Here is a 25,479-nt window from a genome sequence, read left to right on the forward strand (position 1 = left end):
TGAGTCCCCTCCTGCATCATGAATCCCTCATCGTCAGCCCCACAGCCCTCACCCCTGTATTCCCTCCTATCCCCAAACTCCCTCACCCCAAGGTGCACCCCGCCCCCATCCCAACCCCAAACTCCATCCCAAAGCCTGCACCCTTCACCCCCTCCTGCACACCCACCCCCTGCCCCAGCCCCGAGCCTGCACCCAAACTCCATCCCAAAGCCTGCACCCCTCCTGCACCCTAATCCCCAGCCCAGGATCTGCACCCCAGACCTCCCCCTCCCGAGCCCCCTCCCAGAGCATTAGGCAGGTGGGAGCAGAGTTGGGGGGTGCAGAGTTGGGGGGCGGGTTCTGGGCACCACCAAAATTTCTACAAACTTGCCACCCATGTCTGCAGGAGGTCTCCCCAGGCAGGGTAAGCTGCCGTGGCAGGGGGTGGGGTGGGGAGGAAGTCTCCCTAGGCAGGGTTAGCTGCCACGGGGGGATGGGGGGAGTAGTTGCTGCAGGGGGGCTCCCCGGGTGGGGGGCTGAATTAGCTGCGGGGGGTGGGGGAACGGACAGACGCGGTTAGCTGGGTGGGAGGGTGCAAGGTGGAAGTTTCACCTAGGGCCTAAAACTTCCTTGCACCCGCCCTAGGGCTTTCCGCACCCCTGACAGGCTGATTAGACACCTGCAGGCAATCAAGGCAGAGCTACTCAGGGCACCTGGGTTCAAAAAGGAGCTCACTTCAGTTTGTGGTGTGCATGTGAGGAGCTGGGAGCAAGAGGCCCCAGGAGGGGAGAGGGAGAGGGAGAGGGAGAGGGAGAGGAAGAGGAAGAGGAAGAGGAAGAGGCTGAGGCTGAGGCTGAGGCTGGGGCTGGGCTGTGCTGTGCTGCTGGAGGACTGAGGAGTACAAGTATTATCAGACACCAGGAGGAAGGTCCTGTGGTGAGGATAAAGAAGGTGTTGGGAGGAGGCCATGGGGAAGTAGCCCAGGGAGGTGTAGCTGTCATGCAGCTGTACCAGGAGGCACTATAGACAGCTGCAATCCACAGGGCCCTGGGCTGGAACCCGGAGTAGAGGGCAGGCCCGGGTTCCCCCAAACCTCCCAACTCCTGATCAGACACAGGAGGAGTTGACCCAGACTGTGGGTTCCACCAGAGGGGAAGATCACTGAGGTGAGCAAATCTGCTAATAAGCGCAGGACCCACCAAGGTAGAGGAGGAACTTTGTCGCAGCCTCTAATTGCAGCATTTTTAAACGATCTGCATGCTGCTTGCAGGCTCCTAACACTTGCCACAGCAGCTCCTTTTAACTTCCATTCAACCACCTGTACTTATGCCGATAGGTTGACTTTAGGTCTTTAACTTTGATTGGTAGCTGAGAAGATGGTAAATTGGACAGAAACCTCTTCATTTCCTTGTTATTTGCTGACTTCTTTATTCATCGCTTTTTCCTTATTTCCCTGCAGACTGACTAGATCTGGGTGCTAGCAGGGGGACCTGACGGGCTCCTTATTTTCTGATTTCTTTTGGAAGCATTGAACTTGCCAGGGCACAGTCAGAACCTGGATGCTCATGTAAATGTAACACTTCAGGCTCAGCTTTAGTTCTGTTTCTCAGCTCTTTTGGAAAATCGATCTTTAGTCTGTCATGTAGCATCCTTGCATTAGGAGATGGCTATTTAATAAGACCATAAACCTTGGCAATCAAATGGAACCTGAAGTCCACAGAAGAGCCTGAAAGGCCCTTGGGGAGTGGAGTGCAAGTTGAGGAAGACTTCCCTGCACAGCTGCTCTCTTAATACTCGTTTTCCTGGATTGAGAGCAAAAGTCGGGAATCAGCTCAGGGTAGGGTTATACCATGTGTGTGCAGTGGTTAGACAAGGAACTGGACTGGTATGGAGCAAAACTCTTATGTGTGCCTGATGACTGTACGTTTGAGAAGGAGCAGAAAAGAGCAGTGGGGCTGCGGGATAGCGCTTGCATAGGCTTTCTGTGGCCTGTTTTGCTGTAAGAGTTAAAACAGTGAGAGATTGTTAGTCACAGGTCAGTGGGTGGGTTTATGCAAATTAGGCATGTACAGGGAAACCAGCAAGAGGAAGGAGAGTGAAAGACTTCTCTGTCTTTGAACAGAATTGTGTGTTAAGGGCTCTTGCTTTGAATTCTTCCAGTGGAGTCATTTCGGGGAAGTGATCATCACTTCGAGTTACCTAGTTATCAAGTGTCGTGAATGGTGTTTGGCGCGTGTCTGGGAGCTCCTCGTGCTGAAGTAGAAAGAAGTGGGGGAACAGCGGCTGCCTACTATCCGAGACTCTCAGCATCGCTTCTCTGCTCCTTAGAGCTCAGATCAAGCGTAGTGTCTGTTCTTAACAGTTTAATATCTGATAGGTCCTTTTATTTAAGGACTGTATGTTAAATTGATTTTTGAAACAACGGGATGGAATAGGAGCTTGCTCTGTCCACCCCATGCATTGACCTGGTATTGCAGTGTCTCCAGGACCAGTGCCTCTCCTTCTGGGGAGAATTGTCGGGTTAGAAAAGCAGAAAAAGTTTTACTCTAAAGATGCTGATTTGAAAAGATTTTTTTTAAAGGAGTTGAAAAATCAGGCCTTTTTAGCATTTTGGTTTTTTCATAACAACATATTGTTAAAATTTCTTAGGAGTGTTTTCTGAGTCTACAGATGTGAGTTTCTTTGTTTTGCTGGAGGATTGTTTTGAAAGCTGGGATTCTTTTGTTTGCTGTGAGTCTTTTCAACAACATGAGGGATGAATGCTTTCCGGACTGAGGGTCTGTTTGAGAGATGGTTGGTTGGGGGGGGAACACAGATTGGTAATATTTGAGGTCACATGTATATCAATAACTGGATGAGTTACACAGACTTCTCCCCACCCAGCCTACGTTCCATGTATCTTGACTGAGCCTGCCACCCACCATCCCAGAGCAGAAGCCTGAAGCCTGAGCCCCACCACACGTGGGAAGGGGGGAACTCCCGCTGGTTGCCGGCTCCTGCAGTGTTTATGACTCCGGAAGGGGGTAGGGACCAGCCCCTGCAGGCAGCCCGGGGGAAGAGCAGCTGCTTTGCTGCCCCCAACTGTCCCTCAATTACAACCCAGGAGGCTGTGGCCACAATGAAAGCCCCTGGTGGCCACATTTGAGAAATGCTGGAGCCTCACAGTAAACAAATCCCAGCAGGTTTGTCACTCCCTGTCCCCCACCCTGGGGATTTCCTGCCCTCTCCCACCCAGACCAACCTTCCTGGAAGTTCCCACCCCCTGTGTATTTACTGCCCTTTCTCCCCGCCAAGGGAACCCGCCAGCAACTCCCTGATAATCCCTCCCTCAACTGGCTCCACCGCAGCCATTTCCCTTCCCCGGCCCCTGGGAGGACCGAATGAGCTGGAGCAAAACATGGATGTTGCGCTGCAGCCTGTTAGGGCAAAAAGGGCAACTGGGAACATGTCAGAACAGGAAATAATTTCCCAGCACAATTCCCCCCCCAGGCTCTTTCCCTGCACACAGATATTCCAGCTTGTCCTGCATGGGACAGAAACATTCAAATCTAGGGCTGTCAATTAATCGCAGATAACTTACGCAATTAACTTTAAAAAAATCATGATTAATCTCAGTTTTAATCACACCATTAATAGAATACCAATTGAAATGTATTATATTTTGTTTTTGTACATTTTCAATATATTGATTTCAATTAAAACACAGAATATGAAGTGTACAGTGCTCACTATATATAGTTTTACTACAAATATTTACACTGTAAAATATAAAGTACTGTAGTGCAATCTCTTTATCATTAAAGTGCAACTTGCATATGTAGATTTTGTTGTTGTTGTTGCAGAAGTGCACGCAAAAAGAAAACAATGTAAAACTGTAGAGTCCGGTCAGTCCTACTTCTTGTTCAGCCAATCGCTAAGACAAACAAGTTTGTTTACATTTACTGGAGATAATGCTGCCCGTGTCTTATATACGTCACCTAAAAGTGAGAACAGGCTCGCTCATGGCACTTTTGTAGCCAGCGTTGCAAGGTATTAACGTGTCAGATATGCTAACATCCATATGCCTTCATACTTCAACCACCATTCCAGAGGACATGCTCCATGCTGATAACGCTTGTTAAAAAAATAATGCATTAATTTGTGACTGAAGACCTTGATGAAGAACTGTATGTCTCCTGCTCCATGGTTTTATCCACATTCTGCCATATATTTTGTTTTATAGCAGTGGTGGGTGATGACCCAGCACATGTTCACTTTAAGAGCACTTTCACTGCAAATTTGACAAAACACACAGAAGGTATAATGTGAGATTTCTAGAGATAGATACAGTGCTCAACCCAAGGTTTAAGAATCTGAAGCGCCTTCTAAAATCTAAGAGGGACGAGGTGTGAAACATGTTGTCAGAAGTCCTCAAAGAGCAACACTCTCATGCAGACACTGCAGAACCTCAACCACTAGACAGGAAAATCAATCTTCGGTGGGTGGCATCTGACTCAGATGAGGAATATGAAGGTACTTTGGCTCGTTATCGAGCAGTACCTGTCATTAGCATGGAAGCATGTCCCTGGCCTCTGATTGCTAGAAGCTGGGAGGGGAGAACAGGGGCTGGAGCTCTCCATGGCCGCCTGGTCTGGTCACTCCCTCTGAAGCCCATAGCCAGGGCCAGCCTTAGGGGTGGGTGACACCAGGGAATTGCCCAGGGGTACCATGGTCAAGGGCGGTGCTGTACGGTGGCAGAGAGGCGTGTGCTGCCGGTGTAAAGTCAGAAACTGCTCCCGGCTGGCAGGGAAGTGCTGCTTGGGGTGGTGCCCAGATTTCTCCCTGCTCCCTCCCGGCATAGGAACATGGGGGGAGGGAGGGGAAGAGAAGGGGGAGAGAGCGGTGATGAGCGGATACTGCTCCCCCCAATGTTCCTCCGTGCCCCCCTAGGGGGCTGTGAGGGGGGAGCAAGGAGCGACATCGGGGCTCCCTGCATCCAGGTCACCTTCCCCACCTGGGCTGCATAAGGGGAGGACAGAGGGAGCAAAAAGCCTTTGAGCTCAGCACACACAAGCCAGGAAAAGATTAACACCCCCACCCAGCCCAGCCAGACTGGGAGCTTCCCCCACTTCCCGGCCACAGGCCCACGGGGCTCACGGATGGAGGAGTTTGGGGAGCTGTGGGGGCCCCTGAAGGACTAGCTCAGCGTGTGAATGAGGGACTGGGATGTATGTGGGGGCCAGACTGTGGGTTGGGGTGTCCAGGGGGACCCCAGGGAAGGGACTAGGGGGATTAGGGATAGAGGAGGGTGGGGTTACCAAGGGGCATTGTGGGAATGTGAGATTTAGAGAGCCCAGAGTGGATGGGTGGGGGCGGGTTGGAGGACCCCACAGTGGCTGAAAAGGGGAACCCGGCAGGTTGGGGGGCAGCAGAGATTGGAGATGAGGAACCCCACACCCTGGGGATGGACTGGGGCAGTGGGGGGATGGGAAAGTGGGGCCCAGCCGTGGGGAAATGGGCTGGAGGCAATTAGGGGCGGGGCGCTGAGGGGGAGGAGGAGGAAGGGGCAGGGTGGCGGGGGCGAAGGGAAAGGCCGGGCAGAGCAGACAGGGTGGGGGAGGGGACGCTGGGGGGGGGGGCTGGTGGGAGGGTCACAGTGGGGGGGGAGGGGTGAAGCCTCTCACAGGCGGGGTCCCAACATTTATACCCCCCTTGTTTGTGTAAGCCTTTTGTTCGGTTTTCCCCCTCACCCCTCCCTTCCCAGCAACAGCTACATTAGGCATTACATTTCAGCGTGTTAGAAAAGTTCTCATCCACAGGCTTATCTTTTGGCCTTCACAGAACAAACGCATACAGATTTTCCTTCCCCCTCTCCCCCTCCTCCCCGCCGCTTCTGCTGTTTCAAACTCCTACATTTGCAAGCGGAGATTGCTGACAGCTACACATTTTGCTTGCAGTCTGTTAGCATCTTAGGCTGGTTAAAGTTCACAGCATGTAAGAACTTTGGTTCACTTCAGGCCCAAAGTCACAACTTTGGTTTACCCAGGCCTAGTGGCACCAACAATATGACACCCCCATGACACCCCTTCCCTCGAGGAGGCTCTTACCTTCTAAACAGGGACGGCTGTTTTCTAGTAAAATCACTAAAGGGAAGGAGAAAACTCGAAAGAGGTTCCTCCTGGCACTCACGTGCCTGAACCCGAATACTCTCTCTGTCCTCAAAGAGAGACCTGGAGAAGGAGACTTGCTGAAGCAAAGCCACAGGGGTCTCTGAGGTTTCCCTGGCCCCTCGCCCCTGTCCTGCCTGGCTGATGTCAGCATCTCTCTGTGAGGTCACCACCTCCCCACCACCTTTGACCAATAGTCTGAGGTCCTGGAAAAGGCCTTTGTGATGTCACTGCCACACCCCTCCCTTGCTGTGCTAATGTCCTGCCCCTGGCCAGGCACATTGGAGGTTTGAGCTACTCCCTGGGGATCACCCCACTCAAGGAGTGTTCGTTCTAGAAAGCAAGCCAGCTAGACAGGAAAACATCAGACGCTGCTCCCAATGCTACACTCAGTTTTTCAGAAATTAGTCAACTTTATGGCCAGAAGAGACCACTAGAGCATCTTATTTGACCCCCTGCATATCACAGGCCTCCTGTATGACACAATAGCTACTTTTGGGCAAACACATTCCAGAAAGGCATCTAGTCTCCATTAAATGATATCAAGAGATGGAGAATCCACCACTTTCCCTAGAAGACATTTTTCTCCAGCCCTCAGAACATTTGGTGGCTCTTTGCTATTGAACGAGCTCAACCTGTTTAGCTTATCAAAAGAAGATTGAAAGGTGATTTCACTGAAGTGTTGAAGGGCCTTAATGGAGAGAAAAGACTGGGTATGAAAGGGCTCTTTAATCGAGCAGAGAAAGGCATAACAAGACCCAATGGCTGGAAGGTGAAAAGAGAAATTTCATATTACAACTAAGGCACAAATATTCAACAGCGAGGATGATTCATGACAGGAACAAGCTCCCAAGGAAAATGGTGGATTCTAATTCTAATTCCTTATGAATATTCTGTGTGTTTGTGTCTGCAGGGGAGGAACATGCTATATGGCCAGAGGACTTTATTCCTCCAGCCTGCAAGGACAGAGGGGATGTCAAGGAGTTGCTCCTTCAATCCCCCCCACAGAAAGGCCCTTCTTAGGAAAGGCAAAATCGTGGAGAGAAAGAACAACACTCCAGAAAGACAGATTTTTATATTCACAGTGAGAAGTTTTTCACCTGACCAGGGATTTGAACCCTGGACCCTCAGATTAAAAGTCTAATGCTCTGCCAACTGAGCTAGCCAGGCTCACATAGGAAAAGTACAAGTTGGTGCAGAGGTGAAGCTAGTCAAGAAAAAGCGAGACAGCCACAATAGGGGAAACCTGCTGCTCTCTCTCTCTTCCCAGCCCTGGCCTGGCTGGGTATTAGTGCTGGTTAAAAAGACGGGAAAATATCGGCATCTACCAGCCATTCATAGCTGTACAAGACTCAGGCACAATACAGAGGTGCCCATCTGCAAGTGCCGAATGGTTGGATTGGCTAATGCAGCCTGTAGACGTCCAGGGCACTCTGGGATATAGAGCCAAGTGTCCATCACCATCATCATTTCAAAGGGATAATGATAATGGTAGCAAGGTTCACAACTGACTCAGCAGTTGCATACAAAGGTGCACGTTTGGCAGTTACGTTGGCTCAGGTTGGCCACCCCGGTCTAGATGTAGAAGTTACAACATTTAAACTTGAAAGAGGGGCCAATTTCCCCATCATTTCCCACCTTTACATCCAAACACGATGAAGTTAGCAGATAGAGCCAGAGCAGGTTGTCTATGGGACCAAGTATATGCAGAGTATCCTCGACAGAGGTTTGTTCAACCTGTTCTTAAAAACCTCTGAGGACAGAGACACCACAGACGCCTTTGGGAGCCTATTCCAGAGCTTAACTGCACTCAGAGTCTGACATTGGTGAAGTAGGAGGCTGAGAAAAACAACACTGGCTATCAGAAAAAAACAACCCTCCCTAGTGCTTTAAGCATTAGGTTCTGGTGTTTTAACAGCCATGGCCTGGGTTCAATTCCCCCTAAAAACCAGAAGTTTTTCAATGAAAATCTCCATTCATTCTGCATTTGAAATGGAAAGGAAAAGAGGGCTTCTTGTCCTTATCAACAAGGCAAAGAATGGCTTTTTTCTCAGTAAATATTTTTAAAAGGCGCTGACTCGACCTGAAAATCTCATTTCATTTGTATTTACAATGGAATGATTCTCTCTAGGATAGACAGAAATTCTTCAGCTAGACTCGGATTCCACGGGAATACGAGACGCGATTGTGTCTAACACCTGCCTTTTTTCGGACAAGAGTGATGTCCAAGTTTTCCATGGACATTTCCCTTCCAGCACCTCAGGCCCCATCCAACAATACAAGAAACTGAAATGCACAGAAAGTTTCTCACCATAGGATTCACTGACCAGGCCGGGGGAAAAGTTTTGCCATTTGAAGATGTTTGAATTCCCTCCAACTTCTCTCCTACAAATGCTAAATAGTTGGTGGTGTAATGTTACAGGAGAGGTTGAAATTAGGCTATTTCGTCAGATAGAAGACAGTGATTGTGTCAGGAGTGGGATGTGAATGTGCACGTACATATGGAGCCTAGAGCAACAAATGACAGTGTTAGAGGGCTTATTCCTTCACCCTCTCACTTCCCTGGTCCTTCTTGCATGAACAGAGAGCAACAATACCCAAAGTCCAAAGGTGCAAACAATTCAATGTTTATTGGGGTGAATGTCCAGCAAGCATGATTCCAGTTTCCTTCCTTAGTGCCCCCCTTCCCAGCTCTGACACCACAGAGCCTTGTCTGTGTCCCTGTTTCTGTTCCCATCCCCTATTCCCATTTCCCCCTGTAGCAAAACATGATCTCAATTCCCCCATCCCCAGTCCCTGGTCCCATTCCCCACCCCCACCTTCCTGATTGACTGCAGACTATATAGTAAAACCTGAGTTTTGCTTCGCTATACCTTAACCAATCATTTTACTGAAATGTAACTAACCAATCCTAATATACTGTAACTTGATTATCTAACCAATTATATTCCACCACCTTCATTGGTTTACACCCAACAAAATTAATTATACAGCAGACAGAAACAATCACAGAACCAGACAGAGACCATGCAAATAAACATACAAAACAATACAGAAGGGAGGATTTCACAACTACATCTATACAGACATAAGGGTTTTCCAGCTGTGTCTATTGATAAGTGAGCTCTTGCCAGACAGGATGCTACCAAACTAAGTTTCCCTTTCTCTGGAGGTGATGGAATATCAGGGCAGGATTGTATTCCTAACAGCCCAATCGCACCTTATTTCAATGTGACTAGTTGGGAATGTGAGGATGTGACCAGACACTTCCCAGCTTATGGCTGCCTTTGCTGCTCAGCCGAAGAACCAGGCCTCAGACTGTCACAGTAAGAGAAGGCCATTACACAGACAGACAGTGATTTTTTATTCTCTCTTTTATATCTTTATAACTAGCTAAGTGATAAAAATACACCTAAATTCTTAAAGTACAGGCCTTTGCAGACAGGCCTGAATATCTGTATCCTAACAGTCCTCGAGGTCAGGCAGCCTCTGGGTAAGGGGGTGGGGACTCAGATCCTTCCACTGGCCAATTCCACCAGGGTCGTGTATAAACCAGGGAAGTTCCCCACAATAGCCAGACCAGATGCCCCCTGTACACTGTCTTCATTGCTTCTCTCTCTCCCTTCCCCCCACCTCTGCTGCTCCCCCTCTGGGCTTTCTCAGCACCTGGCTCCACAGCGCTTCCTGGCAGCCAGAGACTGCGCTTTCTGCTCCTGTGGATGTGGCCTCTCTCCTGATTGCTAAGGAAAGGGACCTTTCCAGGAAATGGCCACAGCTTCTGGGAATCCCTGTGTGGCTGTGAACAGAGTTTGGCTCCTGGCACACAAGGCAACTTAAAAGCTGAGCACCCAGACAGGGGCTTGAACCCTGGACCCTCAGATTAAGAGCCTGATGCTCTACCGACTGAGCTACCTGGGCTTGTTAGGAAACATCTTCACCATTCACCACAAGAGTGATTATCCCAGTGTGCAGGCAAGAGTGAGCAGGCAGGCAAAAGAGAGGCAAAAAACGTCCCAGGAACCCCTCCTCTTTTTCTGCACAGCCACTGCCTGTCAGCAGGATTCCCCCTCCTCCTCCTCAGGGAGACTAAATCTCTGTGCCTAGACAGCCGGTCCATCCGCTGCACCTCAATCCCCCATGCCCGAGCCTCCCTGCCAAAGCCCTGCACCTGGCTCCATACAATTAAGTCTCACTTGTCGCTGGGAACTTAACTTCTTGTGCCCAGAGTGTCTCGGCCCCCTCAGCAGATGACCTGAGAAACATCAGCAGCCGCCCTGCATGCCGGTCTGTGGGTGGCCTTCAGTGGGGTTCAGCACAGGAGGGAGCAGGCTGGCCCTGTGGCTGTCTGCTGGCCACACATAATCATGGTCCTCTCCTCCTCTTGCCCTGGCCTCCGCTGCTTTTAAGCCTTCCCTTGGAGCTGTCAGCACCAGCCGCCTCTGCTCTAGGTGCCCAGAGGAGGAGAGGTGCTGGGCTCCCACCTGCCCAGCCCTGCTTCCTTCAAGCACAGTGGCAAGTGCCAGACTTGTGGGCACCAGGTGAAGCCGTGAGAATCCCAACCCTCAGGTGTCAGTTCTAGAGCCCTGACCCATCCAGCAGGAGGGGAAAAAAATGCTCTTGCAGAGCTGGAGACAGGGAAGTGGAGCAGTGTGAGCTCCAGGGCTTTACCACAAAGTCCCACTGAGATTTGAACTCAGATTGCAGGATTCAGAGTCCTGAGTGCTGCCCATTACACCATGGGACCAGCTCATGCTGCCTTCTCTGGCCATCAGTGACCCTCATGGGGCCGGCTCATGTAAGGGACTGTTGGCCCCTTACTAAAGCTTAGTGGGGTTTTGGTTGGCTAGTTCCAGTCCCAGTAGAAGGGGAAAGGGCCAATGGGAAATCAGGACCCTGAGACTGACAGTCCCCAGGGGCAATGGGAAGAGGCCAAAGCTCCAAGTTAGCCGCACTGACAGGCCAGGCAGTGTAATGAGGGAGTCACCAGGCCAGGGGGTCCCATCCTCCGTGGGAGCTGGAACTGCCTGGGCCAGAGTGGGGCAGAGCTAAGGTGAGAGCAGGAGCCCGAGAAGAGCCGGGGAGCAGAGCTGCGCAGGTGTAGTGCCAGAAACTGCTCCCTGTAGGATTTTGCTACCTGCAGCAGTTACTGAGACCTGAGGTTGTTCTTATTTGCTGACTTGTCCTAATTGGCTAAAACTTGACAGTGGTTTCTCTAGCAAAGGCCAGTCCCTGGCCCCTTGGTCCAGGCATCCTAAAAGCATAAAGGCTTCGTCCTCCCAACGACCCTGCCTGGTGTCCATCTGTATCTATTACCTCTTAATACCGAATTGTAAAAAAATAGAGTGAGGTCATTTAAGCATCATTTATTTTGCAGCTTCATTTACTGCGCTAACAATGTAGCATCCTGACACCGATACTTCTGCCCATGTGCCCTGTGGGTTGGATTCATTTTAGTGGGACGTGGGACATGTGGAGGATAATTTAAACTCTTAATTTCTTTAGGGTTTCCCTTTAATATACTTCTCTGCTGGTGCGATTTCTGACCATTGCACGTCTATTGTATTTATTACAATAGCACAAGTAAGTCACATAAGTGACATAGTCTAAGGGCTTGGCTACACTTGCAAGTTAGAGCCCATTAAAGCAGCCCCGGGTGCCCTAACTCCTGAGGTGTCCACACTCGCAAGGCACATGGAGCACCTGGGCTCTGTAGGTGGAGCGCTCCTGGTAATCCACCTCCATGAGAAGCATAAAGCTCGCTGAGCCCTGCTGAAATACCCGGGCATCAGTGTGCACGTGTTGCATCACTGCACTGTGTTTGGCCTCAGGAAATGTCCCATAATCCCCTGAAGTCAAGTGCCCACTCTGGTCATTGCTTTGAAATCGGCTGCAGGCATGCGGATATCCCCTTTCAAAGCTCCGTTTCTGACAGCCGGCTGCTTATCTGCTCTGGGACAAAGCAACCATTAGTGTGGAATGCTGCTGCTGTTGTGAGTGTGTATGAGGGGAGGTGGGGGTCTGCTGCTGTCCGAACACACAAGACAGCATGCTGACACACTCTCAGCCCCCCAAACACACTGTCACTCCCCCCACGTACACACAACACACTCCCTGTCACACTCCAACCCCGTCCCCCATTTGAAAAGCACGTTGCAGCCACTTGCACACTGGGATAGCTACCACAGTGCACTGCTCTCTGTGGCATTGCCAGAGCTGCTAATGTGGCCACTTCAGTGCGCTTGCAGCTGTCAGTGTGAACACACGGCAGCGGTTTCCCTGCTGTGGTTTAACTCCCAGCGCTCTACCTCTGAAAGTGTAGCCAAGCCCTAAATTTCCCAAACCAACCGAACTCAGTAACTGCCCTCCACCACCACATGCAGGGAGTAAGGGCACCGTGGAGCACACGCCACACTTACTGGCACAGCCTTGTGCATGCTGGGGTGGCCACCTCCCCATTGATGAGACCTGGTCCCACCATCTCCGCGGAGCTCCAGTCTGCCCTGCTGCCATCCCTGTCTGTGTTGTCTTCTCTAGCAGTTGACTGGAAGGTGAGCACTGGCCGCATGCCATGTAGCCGTGTTGTCTCGAAGGGCGAAAGCAGGAGGAATGATGCCTTCATAGCCCACCCAATATTCCATAACCTAGTTAAGGAAAATATTTCTCAATGAATTCTCAGTAAAAGATCAGTAGCAGCCAGTGTCCGCATCAGTCTACGAGCATTGGTATTTTCTTGAAATTTGTCAGACCAACCTATCTAACACCTAACACCCATTTGAAGTTCTTCTTTTCACACTGTTGCTCATTCTCAGGTTCTGCTTTGTCTCCAGACAGATCCATTCTCTTTCAGCACAGCCTTGCTCTTTCTGTCTGTGTCACTCACTGAGGTGTCGGAGTAAACACTCCCCTTCCTTCTATTCTCAGACAAACACTAGTATTAAGTGTTTGCTACTGATGGGTCTAGAAAGCATTTGTCAAGTGGAAGATGCTGTTTCTGGGGGATTGCTCCCAAGATCCAGTACTTTGGGTTCAAACGTCTCCCAGCTTCCTTGGGGAAAATAACACCAAGGCTTTGTTGCAATATACAAGAAAGAAGAAGTTATTCCACCCCAGATGGGACTTGAACCCACAATCTCTGGCTTAGGAAGCCAATGCCTTATCCATTAGGCCACTGGGGCCCTGAAAAACAGTAAAAAGAAGGATGGAAATTCCCTCTCAGGATTGCACATTCCTCACATTCACTCAGAAGCCAAATACCATTTAATGACCTTACAGAAACGTCTGCATCCCCTGGCAGCGAGGCACCTGGGCAGGTGGCTGACAGAGCTGAGCACCACCTTTCTGCCAGCCATCTTTAGAGAAGAACCCACCCTAGAGTCACCCCTCCCTCCTTCAGCACCTCCACGGCTGTGGCTCTGAGTGGCAGTAGGATGATTAGGGGTGACTCCGGGGCTGGAAGGGGGGTAAGGTCGGCCTGTAAGGAGTAACCAGGTGGGGCAGACCCAGGGGGAGGCTGTGGGCTGCTGGTTGGTTGTTGGGATCCGAGCTCTAGATCAAAGCTGCACAGTGACCTGACACCCAGGGTTATAGGGCCGACATAGTGACCCCCTTACTGGCCTCGGTGACCCCCAAACCCTTGTCACTAAGGGCATTGAGGAGTCTCTGTCCCTTAATAACTTCTGGGAGCTCCCAGCAGGCTGCAGGCGTCAGCCGCCTCCTGCCTCACAGGTTAGACTCTTGGCGCTGTGCCAGCCGCCCCCTCGCTTGCAGGCCCAGTGTAAGAAGCAGGAGGCCTGGTGCTGGCAGAAGAGGGTTTTGATTAATCGACCTCTTTGTTATGGGCACAGGACGCTTCCACTCGGTAGCATAGCTGGGGGGGAGCAGCTAAGGGCGCCAGGTTCCTCCGGTGGGGGTGTGGAGCAGCCGTTCGTTTTCCTGTTCACACTCCTCTGCGGTGTGAAAATCGGGGAGGGGAGGCAGAAGCCCCACTTCCCTCCCGAAATGACGCCCAGTGGGGGAAGCCAGGACAACAGGGTGGGGCGGCAAGTGGTGGCCAGACTCTCACTGCCAGGGTCTAGTCTAGCTCAGGGTCCAGCTCAACTTCCTCCCCCGCACCACTGGCCCCCAGTCCCCTTCCACCACCAGGTCAACCCGGGCACTAGGGCAGGAACGGGGTGAGGCAGCAAGTCAAGCTGAGCAAGGCAGGCAAAAGCCGCTCCCAATGACGTCCTTTTTGTGTGCAACTGCTGCAAAAATATCTTGGGCAGAGAAGCAACAGGCCAAAATGCTACCACGCAGCTGCCAAAGTAGCTCAGTTGGGAGAGCGTTAGACTGAAGATCTAAAGGTCCCTGGTTCAATCCCAGGCTCTGGCAGGCCCTTTCATCCCTCTTTGCACAGTGGTGGCTTGTTTTCTGGGAACACAGTGGTCCCTGCACCCAAGATGAATCCCTGAGCTTGGGCTCTGCGGTAGGAAAAGATATTGTGGGCTTCCACCCCTAATTGGCTGGCCTGACACTTAACAATGAGGGACAGGAGCTGTCTCTCCTAAGTGAGTTATTGGTGGACCCAATATGGCAGGAAGAGAGTGCTAGAGGGGGTACTGGGCAGTGACAGGCAGGTAGAGAGGATGAAAACTCTTCTGTGCAGCTGAGGGAGGGCAGTGCCAGGGAAGGGGCATGTGTGAAAGTGGCCATGTGGAAGGGAGTTGGGGGCCCAGGAAGAGGCACTTGATGTTCAGTGTCCTGGAGCAGCTGGGCTTGGCCATGGTGGGTGTTCAGGAAATGCACATTAACAACTCTAGGGTAGCTTGATGGGCAGAGGGTGATTGGGGGAAGGGCCCATCTCTCTGGACCTCCAGGCCAGGGAAGAATGATGGGGTTGGTGTCTTGTTCTTCACATTCGCAGTGCGAGTACAGAAGGGGCTGGAGCTCCGACCAGGGAGGGCATTACTGGTGGGCTTTGTGCTCCATGGCACTGGTTACGGCTATATTAGTGTGTATGGTCCCCAGTTAAGGCATGAAAGTGTCAAAGTTAGAATCAAGACTCACAATTTGTCAGACCACTCTGTTTTTATTAGCAAAGCGCTCCGCCAATAACACTCAGATAATGTGAGTGGCCATGCAAGGCCCAAACAGTCTTATTTATACAGATAAAAGAGCGGAAATCAAACAAAGGGACAAAAGAGTAAAACAGCAAAATTCACCTGGGGCATAGCATGCATATCCTACTTCCTTACTAACTCCTATCGATCTAAGGCTAATGCTTCAACAATTGCCCTTAAACGGTGCAATTGTTTTATGTTAATGTCTGTTTTCCTGACACCTGGACTTCAGCATTCCAGCGATTTTCCTTAAAGGTACAGACAGCATTTCTTTAATCCTATCTATTTTTGTAATATAATTCATTCTACTTTCACAATCCCTCCTTTTGGTCACGCTTCGCCATGACCAACGATGGACTGGGTTCCACATATTAACCGTTCTTTATCTTTTTGTTCATCAGCAATATTTAAAATCATCATATTAGTACTCTGTTTTGGGGCAGTCACCTGGGTGGCATATTTTATACAATTTTGGATACAACAGGAGATTAACTGAAAACATACAAAAATCACTAGGATTCCAAACAGGATAGTCAGGGCTCCCTGAAACAACCAGTTTCCTAGGCCAGAGAAATTGAACAGGATGATTAGCCACTTCCATAAAGAACTCGGCTCTTCATGGGGAAGATATGCGATTTGTTCTAAGTGGCTAGCACGATCTATTACCTCATTGGTATTGTCAGGTATATACACACAACATTCTTTTCCAATGAGTGCACAGGTCCCTCCTTTGGCCGCCAGCACTATGTCCAATGCCTGACGGTTTTGAAGGGCCACCTGTCGGATCGCCCCTGTTTCTTTGGCCAGAGTTTTTAAACTCTCTCCGGTTTCATTTGCCATTATTTCAACTACTGCTTGTAACCTCAGGAGCCTTTTTGCATGGTGTATTACTCCCCCAAGTGGGATAAGGGAACAGCCAATGGCATCCTCCCAGGTTAAGGGGCTTATGTTATTTATATACCATTGGGCATCTGGTAAGTCCCTTCTTTTTCGCCTGAAATTACGGAGGCGTTCTCGTGGGAAGGAACCTAGCACTCGGAATTGTGGGAAGAGTTGGGCGGGATAACAGATACCTGACCAGTTAGCTGGTAATGCAGTATAAGGTTTGGTTCCACAAACCCAATGATGGCCTATTAAGGCCGGGAAGGGTCGATTGCATCCATTTATTACATAGGTGTCTACAAATGAGGAGTAATATCCTCCAAAGGGGACAGGGTAATTCTCCTTACGAGGAGTGGTAGTGTTTGTATGGCATTGAAAGATTGTATTATTTTTACTAAGATTACTGTAAGGGAAACATGAGATTGATTTTTCTGTTTGATCCCAGGTTGAGAAAAAATTCATATCCCCATACCCAGCCCGCCACTCTTTAGTTTTGTTTGAATAATCCCATACACCATTGGCCACGATATGCTGAAGGCAACGGCTTTTTCCCAGATCCAGCCCTGTCCCATTACACACCCAACACCAGTGACCCTTTCCCTCCACCACACTTATCCAGTTAGTTACATTTATTCCCACTGCTTCCCAAGTGTCATTGCTGTTCCATGTTTTGTTAAACGGACGAGGTCCTCCAGTGAGATCTGGGGAATTGAGTGGGATAGCCAGGACAGGAATACCAGCTTGAGAATGGGCTGGGATGTGGCTGCAGACCCAGCATTTAGAAATATTAAGGGTCTGAGCTATCCACACTTGCTGCTGGATAAAAGAATTGTCATTGTGGGCTCCCCAGACCTTAAGACACCAGCAGCCGAGGAACAGGCGCCACCAGAGGTGCATGTTGGAGGCAAGGCCCTTCTGGTTCTGACAACCTCAACTGAGGGAATCGCAGTCACGGTTTTACATCCACCAGGCAGCAGGCGCTAGGCTCACTACTGCTTCTTTTGGTGGGCCTTGCTTTAGGTTGTCGTCTGCTTCTGGCAACCCTTACGAGAGCGTAGATTGTAAGGTATTGCAGGCTGTTCCTCTGCGTCTTCTTCTGGAGTCAAAATTGACTCTGCGCAGTCCTGAGGTGATGCTTGGTTCGCCGGGGAGGGTGTCTTCTTACACTGCGAAGCATGTATCCACGCTGCGATGCCAGATAGTTTAACAGCCGTCTGGGTAGTAAGCAGTACCTGATGAGGACCCTTCCACCGGGGTTCCAAGGCGTGTTTTCGATGATGGTGCCGTACGTAGACCCAGTCACCTGGCTCGAGGTTGTGGCAAGCGTCGGAGGTGGGTTCCGTCGGCCAGGCGGCTCGAACCTGTGAATGGAAGTGACTTACAGCTTGCATTAATCCCTTGCAGTATTGAAGGAGCATACAGTGAGTCAAGTTCAAGTCTGGGACTGGAGTAATGGTAGCCACAGCTCGCATAGGGCGTCCCATAACAATTTCAAAGGGACTCAGTTTATGTCTTTGGGATGGAGTGGATCGCATTTCCATAAGGGCTAGTGGTAAAGCTGCTGGCCAGCTTAACCCTGTGGAGGCACAAATCTTAGCAAGCTTATTCTTAAGTACACCATTTCGCCTTTCCACAGCACCTGCACTTTGTGGGTGGTAGGGACAGTGCAGCAGATGTGTGATATGTAATATACGATCCAAGTGTTGAACAATTTGTCCAGTAAAATGTGTACCCCGGTCACTGGACAGAGTGGCAGGAATTCCCTTGGCAGGCATAATATGATTTAACAAACATTTAGCAACAGACAGTGAATCAGCCTTGCGACAAGGAAAGGCTTCAATCCAACCAGAAAATAAACATACCATAACCAAAATGAATTCATATCGTTGGCACTTGGGCATTTGTACAAAATCAAGTTGCCAATGCAAGAAGGGTGCTTGGGGCAGGCCCCGGAATCCCTGAGCCACTTTTACAGGTTTACCAATATTGTGGCTTTGACAAGTGGTACAGGCGGCACAGTGGCGGGCTGCAAAAGAGCTGAAATGGGGGGCCCACCATCCCACCTTAGTTACAGCAGAGACCATCCCCTCCTTTCCGACATGCGAAACACCGTGAAGCAGGGCGGCCAGAGACGGGTAGAGTGAAAAGGGAGCCACAAAGGCACCAGTAGGCGAACGCCAAAGGGAATCAGGATGCAAAGAGCAACCCTGGGCAACCCAGGAGTCTTTTTCGGCTTCTGGGGCAGAATCCTGGAGTAGGGTGAGGTCAGTGAGGGACGGCGGTGCTATAGAAACAGAAAGGGAACCTAGAAATGCATCTGGGGAAGGTTCTATGGCAGCAGCATGTTTAGCAGAGGTATCAGCAAATGCGTTACCCTTAGCAACATCAGTATCTGCAGTCGAGTGGCCAGGGCACTTAACAATAGCTAGGGCAGAGGGAAGTAAAACTGCATACAGGAGAGCAGCAATGTAGGGGCCGTTTTTAATGGGGGTACCAGCGGAGGTGAGGAAACCCCGAGCTTGCCACAGGGTGCCAAAGTCATGTACAACCCCAAAAGCATAGCGGGAGTCAGTGTAAATGGTGGCAGAGCGTCCCTCCGCCAAAAAGCAGGCACGGGTGAGGGCGACTAATTCAGCAACTTGTGCTGAGGTCACAGAAGGTAAAGGTGCAGCTTCAAGGGTTTCAGAGAGTGACACAACAGCGTATCCTGCAAGGAGACGACCTTGGCTGTCTCGAAAACAGGAACCATCAGTAAACAAAACAAGGTCAGAGTTAGGGAGAGGGACATCGGAAAGGTCAGGGCGCGGGACAGTGACAGCAGACACAGTTGCAAGACAGTCATGGGGATCACCATCATTAGACAAGGGAAGGAGAGTGGCAGGATTTAACTGAGAACAACGCTTTATGGTGATATACGAAGCCGACAGCAGTAGAAGTTCGTACCTGGTAAGGCGAGCGGAGGAGAGGTGGCTTGTGTTACGCTGTAACAGCAGAGTTTCCACAGAGTGAGGGACCATGAGAGTAAGGGGAGAGCGAAGGACAAGGGATTCAGACATTTCGACTAGGCGCTGTGGCAGCCACAGCACGCAGGCAGGGAGGTAGGCCTTGGGCCACAGGGTCCAAAGTGGCAGAGAAATAAGCTACTGGGCGGTTCTTTTCTCCGTGCACCTGAGTAAGAACTCCAAGTGCACATCCAGATTGTTCGTGGCAGAAAAGGGTAAAAGGCTTAGAATAGTCTGGCAGCCCTAAAGCGGGGGCAGAAGCTAAACCTTGTTTGAGGGAAACAAAGGCAGAGTCTGCTTCAGGGGGCCATGGCATGGGATTAGGCACAGAGAGTCGAGTGAGTTCCTGGAGAGGTTTTGCAAGGGAGGCATATTGGGGAATCCATTGCCTGCAAAATCCAGCCATGCCCAAAAATTTTCGGACCTGGCGTGGGGAGCAGGGTCGGGGAAAGCTAAGGATAGCCTGGACACGGGTGGGAGAGAGCATACGGGAACCCTGGGAGAGGAGAAAACCAAGGTATGTGACAGAGGCTTGACAGAGCTGTAGCTTAGAGCGAGAAGCCTTGTGACCTTTGTTTGCTAAGGCAGTAAGGAGCACTAAAGAATCAGTTTTTGAGGCAGATAACGAGGGGGAACAGAGGAGTAGATCATCCACATATTGGACTAGAGTGGACCCGGATGGGAAAACAAGGTCAGCTAGGTCTCGGGCTAATGCCTGGGAAAAGTAAGATGGGCTTTCCGTATACCCCTGGGGAAGCGTGGTCCATGTATATTGCTGTCCCTTGTAAGAAAAGGCAAAGAGGTACTGGGAGTCAGGGTGAACCGGAACAGAAAAGAAAGCAGAACACAAATCAACAACAGTAAAATGAGTTGCAGCTGGTGGGATAGAAGCCAGAATCGTTGCTGGGTTTGGGACAACAGGAAAGGCGGGTATGACAATACGATTAATGGCTCGGAGGTCCTGAACAAATCGCCATGATTTGCCATCAGCTTTTCGGACTGGGAGGATAGGGGTGTTACAGGGACTGGAGCAGGGAACAATAATGCCTTGCTCCCGCAGGGCAGTTATGACTGGAGCAATGCCAGCCTCTGCCTCAGGGTTTAAAGGGTATTGAGAAAGGCGAGGCAGGGGTTTGGAGGAGTCCACAGTAATGCAGACGGGGTCAGTGTTTAAGCGGCCCACCTCAGAGGGATGGGTTGGCCACAGAGAGGATGGGACCTGCGAAATTAGGTGTTCAAGGGATGGGACCAGTGGGCAACAAGGGACTGGAGTGGAAAGGGAAGTTTCAGACAGCAGGGAGGCTACAGAATCACTCAGAGAGGACTTGGGAATTTGTAAATAGACCCCATCCGAGGAACAGTATATGGTGCAGCCAAGCTTACATAACAGATCCCGACCCAAAAGGTTTACCGGAGTGGAATCAGAGAGAAGGAAGGCATGATCCGCAGAAAGGGGACCAACCTGGACTGGTAGAGGTTTTGAAAGGGGATAAGAGGTTGGGACTCCCGTAATGCCCACAGCGGACACAGTTTTTCCGGAGCGGGGAACCGCAGGCAGATCAGTAGTACGAACTGCAGAGAGTGAAGCTCCGTATCAACAAGGAAAGGGAGAGAAAGATCATTGATAGTTAACACACACTCACCCGTAGGAGTGAGTGGTAGTAAAGGAGTTAAAATTTCCTGAGGTTCCCGGCATCCCATCATTGCTGTGAGACAAAGTAAGGCTGGGGACTGACTGGCTGTGCTGGCAGGGGTCTAGCTGGTTATTTACAGAATTACCAGGCCGGCTGGGACATTCGTTCTTCCAATGTCCGGGCTGTTTACAGTAATTACAAACATCCCCATAACCCGAAAAACCAGTTCCTTTGCCCCTCCCTCGACCACGTCCCCGTCCCTGGTATTTTCCCCTTCCCCGGAACTGTTTGCCCTGCCCTGAATAATGCTGTATTTGCAGGGCCATTAACTGTTGAGCTGATTGTTCCTCCTTTCCCTTTAAAGTACGTTGGCAATGCTCTGCCACTGTTTGCAATTTGTCCATGGTTTCAGTCTCCCACCCAACACTTATTCGTTTTAGCATATTGCCAATAGCAGGTAGGAGGCCATTAACAAACGCACTAGCCAGGGCGCCCTGTCCATTTCTGTCTGGCTGTTGTATACCAGAATGTTGCAGAAAAATGTCAGTTAGCCGAGTGCGATAGTCGCCCGGGTTTTCTCCCTGTCGTTGCTTACAGCCATTTATGACCATCCAGTTGGTTTTAGGAGTCCATACCTGAGGGATGGCTTCAAATAGATTTTTAGCTCGCTCTTTACACTTTTTCCGGTAATCAGTATCCGGACCAGTGTCTGGTAAAGTAGAGTGGCGGTCAGCAGTGAGCCAATTTGCTGCTGTGAGCCATTTTTCATGCTCACTTGGGGCTGCTACAAGTAGCTTGCACAGCTGCAGGAGGTCTGCCTCAGAGGGTTCATAGGTGTCACATACTAACAAAAATTCCTCTGCAAATTTGGTAGGATTTTCCCGGGGCTTTGGAAAGCCTTTTACAATTGAAAGGAGCTCTGTGCGAGTCCAGGGTTTATAGCTCCAAGTGGGACCCCCGTCTCGGCCCCCAGTATGCAGGATTCGGAGGGGAGCCTGGACATTTTTAAGGCCCAAGCGCGAGCTTTTACGGGGCAGAGTGGGTTCAGAGGAATGGGCTTCAGCCGTACTGGATGATCCAGACAGGTCTGAACTGGAGATCTCTGGGAATTGTTCAGGAGCTGAGAAATCTGGTGACGGTTGTTCCTGAGCTGAGGCCGTGGGTGGCTGTCTATTGATCCGACGCAAGGCTGCCAGGCCAATTAATGCGTCTTCCTCATCATCGTCCCCGGAATCTAGCAAGGGGTTTTCTTCGTCTTTTCCCACCCGGAGACAGGAGTATGAAGGGGGGTCTGCTCGGAGAACAGGATAAAGGGGAGCGCTCGGTCTAGTGGTGGGAGAGGAGGTTTCCAATAAAGCTTTTAACTTATCATTTGAATCTTTGAGAGAGGCGAGTTTCGATTCTGTCCATCTACGATTTGCCTCTTCCCACCATTGCATGAAACAGTCAACCTCTCCTTTTGCCAATTTAGTTTTAGATTGGCCGAGTTTGTCTTTTAAGACGTCTACTCGGTCCTTGTCCCAAGATCCTAACAGTGGCCACTGAGTTTTGGGATCTCCCTGAGTTAGCCTAGACCATTTTTCCAGAAATTTACAGGAGTCCGGACCCTTCCTAAAATGCATAAAATGAGCCGGGGTTCCTTTAGGGAACTGCCCCGACTTAGACGTCTGGTTACCCATACAGGAGGACTTTACACACCAATCACACAAGAAGGAAATTTGGGTTCGTCAGAGCGATGCCCAGTGCCACACACAAAAGGAGCCCACGGGCTACTGCCTCAATCGCCCTTGCTTTCACACCAGGGGCTTTACCCAAGGTGCGGTGCGGCTGCGATTGTGCAGATTTCACTCACTCAGACCGCGGGGACAGGAACCCCTTGGTCGGCCAATCCCCGGACGGAGACGGCACCCAGACTCAAACACTCCACAGAGAGGACGGATAGACACAGAGACAGGACAGTCCTCAGTCCGGACAAAACACAGATATAATTACCTGACCAGATTCCTGATGCCAGATCCTGGGATCCCTACCAGAACAGAGTGGGAACCAACAGGTTCGATGGCGTAGACTTCACTGTGGTTGTGCACCCTTCCGTTCAGAAGGAGGACCGCTTGGGCCAAATGCCCAGGTGCCGGCTGCCACGGTCGTCCCACAAAACGGTCAGGGATCACACAGCCCCAGTGAAGACGGTTGCCATCTCGGTGGAACCTCCAAATTGTCAAAGTTAGAATCAAGACTCACAATTTGTCAGACCACTCTGTTTTTATTAGCAAAGCACTCCGCCAATAACACTCAGATAATGTGAGTGGCCATGCAAGGCCCAAACAGTCTTATTTATACAGATAAAAGAGCGGAAATCAAACAAAGGGACAAAAGAGTAAAACAGCAAAATTCACCTGGGGCATAGCATGCATATCCTACTTCCTTACTAACTCCTATCGATCTAAGGCTAATGCTTCAACAATTGCCCTTAAACGGTGCAATTGTTTTATGTTAATGTCTGTTTTCCTGACACCTGGACTTCAGCATTCCAGCGATTTTCCTTAAAGGTACAGACAGCATTTCTTTAATCCTATCTATTTTTGTAATATAATTCATTCTACTTTCACAAAAGGAAAGTTCTATGAAGGAACTGGCTCCCTTCTTCTGGACCGCACGGTGTTTGGTGTCGGGGGGGATTTCAATTGTTGCACCAGCCTGAGGACTGCTGGTCCTGTTTTCCCAACCGTCAGAGGAAACTCTTCTATGATGAGCACTACCTGGCGCAGGTCTGTAGCGAGGTTGGCTTAGAGAACGTGTTTCTGCACAGTGAACCAGTGGAGGGTGGGCAGTAACCTCCTATTCCTCTGACCCGAGCTCACACCAGCCGCAGAGGGGATACACCTTTCTGCGGGGACAGGCCAGGAGTCGCATTGACCGGATTTCCGTGAAGGAGAGCACGTCGACAGCCCAGTGCAGGGTGGAGCCAATGGACAGTTCGGATCACGCAGCTCTCACCGTGTGCTCAATATGGGCAATTCCCTGACCCAGGGCAGAGGATATTGGAAGCTGAACAGCCAGAGCTTGCAAGATAAAGGAGCAGGGGGGCGAGGCCTGGCGGTGTTGGCAGAACAGGAAAGCATCAGAGGGTTCTGTGGTTACCAGGGGGATTGGTGGGAGTCGGTGAGGGAGGAGTTGGCGGCTTTGTTCCGGCGGCTGGGGAAACACCACAACATTAAAGAAACCAACAGTGCAAAGTCCTGCGGTGTCACCTGTGGGATTTCCACAAGAGCATCCAGGCTGGGGAGCCGGTCAGCGTGTGACTGTACGATCGGATCAAGCGACAGCTGCCCAAGTTCCAGGAGATGAGGCTGCAGTTGGCTGATATGAGTGGGAGCATCGAGTGAAGGGAGGAGCAGACTCGCCTGACATTTTTGCAGCCTGCAGGGAATGGAGACAAAGCAGGGGGATGCAGGGACTCAGGGCAGGACCCACGGATCCGGTAGTGCAGGACCACAGACACTGAAGGAGGAGAGAGAGTCCCGCGAGAGGAAGCTGATGGTGGGAAGCAATAAGTGCAGAGTGCAAACCAGCCAGCTGAGAGTCACAGGGATCTAGAAAACAAAACAGCAGCAGGTCCCATGGTGTAATGGGCAGCACTCAGGACTCTGAATTGTGGAATCTGAGTTCAAATCTCAGTGGGACCTCGTGAAGATATGTTGCTTTGCTACAAAGCCCTGGAGCTCACTGTTTTTGGCTACTTTCTCTCAGAGTGAATTAGAGTGAGGTTTTTCCCTCACGCTGGGTGACTGATGCCCACTGGAGATAGGTCTTTGGTCTGGCTGGTTCAATGGGCTGGCGGCTATAGGTTGGGGTCCTAGAACTTAACAGTCTGGCTAGAGATTCCTGTGGATTGATCATATGGTTGCTTCTCGCTGCTGCACCTGATGCCCACAACTTTGGTCCCTGCAGCTGTCACACTCTTCCTCTTGCCCACATGGCATTTAAAGGAAGGAGGGCCAGGGCCAGGCTTCACAGTCAGGACTAGGCAGGAGGGAGGCAGAGTCCCAGGCTGGAGCCCAACAAACCTCTCCTCCTCTGGGCACCTGGGGTGTTGTTCCCCCCTGTTCAGGCACCCCTGGGGCCCTGCACGTCACACAGCTCTCCCTGATTTCAGCTGTTAGTGAGGGAGCCTCACTGCTAGCGCAGACTGGGCAGTTTGTTGCATGAGAGACACTGTCCCAAAGCAGGACTAATGCTTAGAGCTGGTTCTCAGTGATTTCAGATCTGTTGGTCTGCAGCAAGACTCTCCATTGAGTCTGAACCAGCTCTGTTATTACACAGGGAAGAACAAAAGGGTCAAATGGGGCCTGGAACCCTTAAGAAGGATCCACCCCACCGAGTACAACACTTGTCGCTACCTGCTCTCAGCCCCACTGAGAACGTTTTGGGGTCACTCCTTGCCTGTATCAACCTAGGGAACTGGGAAAACAGCAATTAACAGGTGCTGCAGTGGCGCAATTGGTTAGCGCACAGTACTTATAGGGCAGTGCTGAGAGGAGCTATGCTGAGGTTGTGAGTTCAAACCTCACCTGGAGCACTGGTTTTCATTAACCAAGTGGCATCACCCCCTTATTTGGCCTGTGGAATGTAGAATTCCAGCCCTGGGGACACTGAGAAGGGGAGGAGACAAAAATGCCCCCTTCACTTATTACCTCCTCTCCAGAGCACAGGTCAGAATCTACAATCCTTTCTCCGC

General features: G+C 50.7%; 7 non-coding genes across 7 annotated transcripts; 3 read left to right on the forward strand and 4 right to left on the reverse strand.

Moving 5' to 3' along the window:
* The first annotated feature begins 2,287 nt into the window (after nt 1–2,287).
* On the forward strand, nt 2,288–2,481 carry LOC120376378. Its single transcript, XR_005587260.1, has one exon. It is a non-coding gene; the product is annotated as a U2 spliceosomal RNA (small nuclear RNA).
* A 4,741-nt stretch (nt 2,482–7,222) lies between these two features.
* On the reverse strand, nt 7,223–7,295 carry TRNAK-UUU. The gene has a single exon. It is a non-coding gene; the product is annotated as a tRNA-Lys (tRNA).
* A 2,675-nt stretch (nt 7,296–9,970) lies between these two features.
* TRNAK-CUU lies at nt 9,971–10,043 on the reverse strand. The gene has a single exon. It is a non-coding gene; the product is annotated as a tRNA-Lys (tRNA).
* Nucleotides 10,044–10,797: 754 nt separating this feature from the next.
* On the reverse strand, nt 10,798–10,869 carry TRNAQ-CUG. Its single transcript has one exon. It is a non-coding gene; the product is annotated as a tRNA-Gln (tRNA).
* A 2,358-nt stretch (nt 10,870–13,227) lies between these two features.
* Nucleotides 13,228–13,300, reverse strand: TRNAR-CCU. Its single transcript has one exon. It is a non-coding gene; the product is annotated as a tRNA-Arg (tRNA).
* A 1,122-nt stretch (nt 13,301–14,422) lies between these two features.
* Nucleotides 14,423–14,495, forward strand: TRNAF-GAA. Its single transcript has one exon. It is a non-coding gene; the product is annotated as a tRNA-Phe (tRNA).
* A 10,731-nt stretch (nt 14,496–25,226) lies between these two features.
* Nucleotides 25,227–25,320, forward strand: TRNAI-UAU. The gene is made up of 2 exons: nt 25,227–25,264; nt 25,285–25,320. It is a non-coding gene; the product is annotated as a tRNA-Ile (tRNA).
* The last annotated feature ends 159 nt before the right edge of the window (nt 25,321–25,479 follow it).

This window comes from Mauremys reevesii, linkage group 12 (genome assembly GCF_016161935.1).
Source record: "Mauremys reevesii isolate NIE-2019 linkage group 12, ASM1616193v1, whole genome shotgun sequence".
In the NCBI taxonomy this organism is placed as follows: domain Eukaryota; kingdom Metazoa; phylum Chordata; order Testudines; family Geoemydidae; genus Mauremys; species Mauremys reevesii.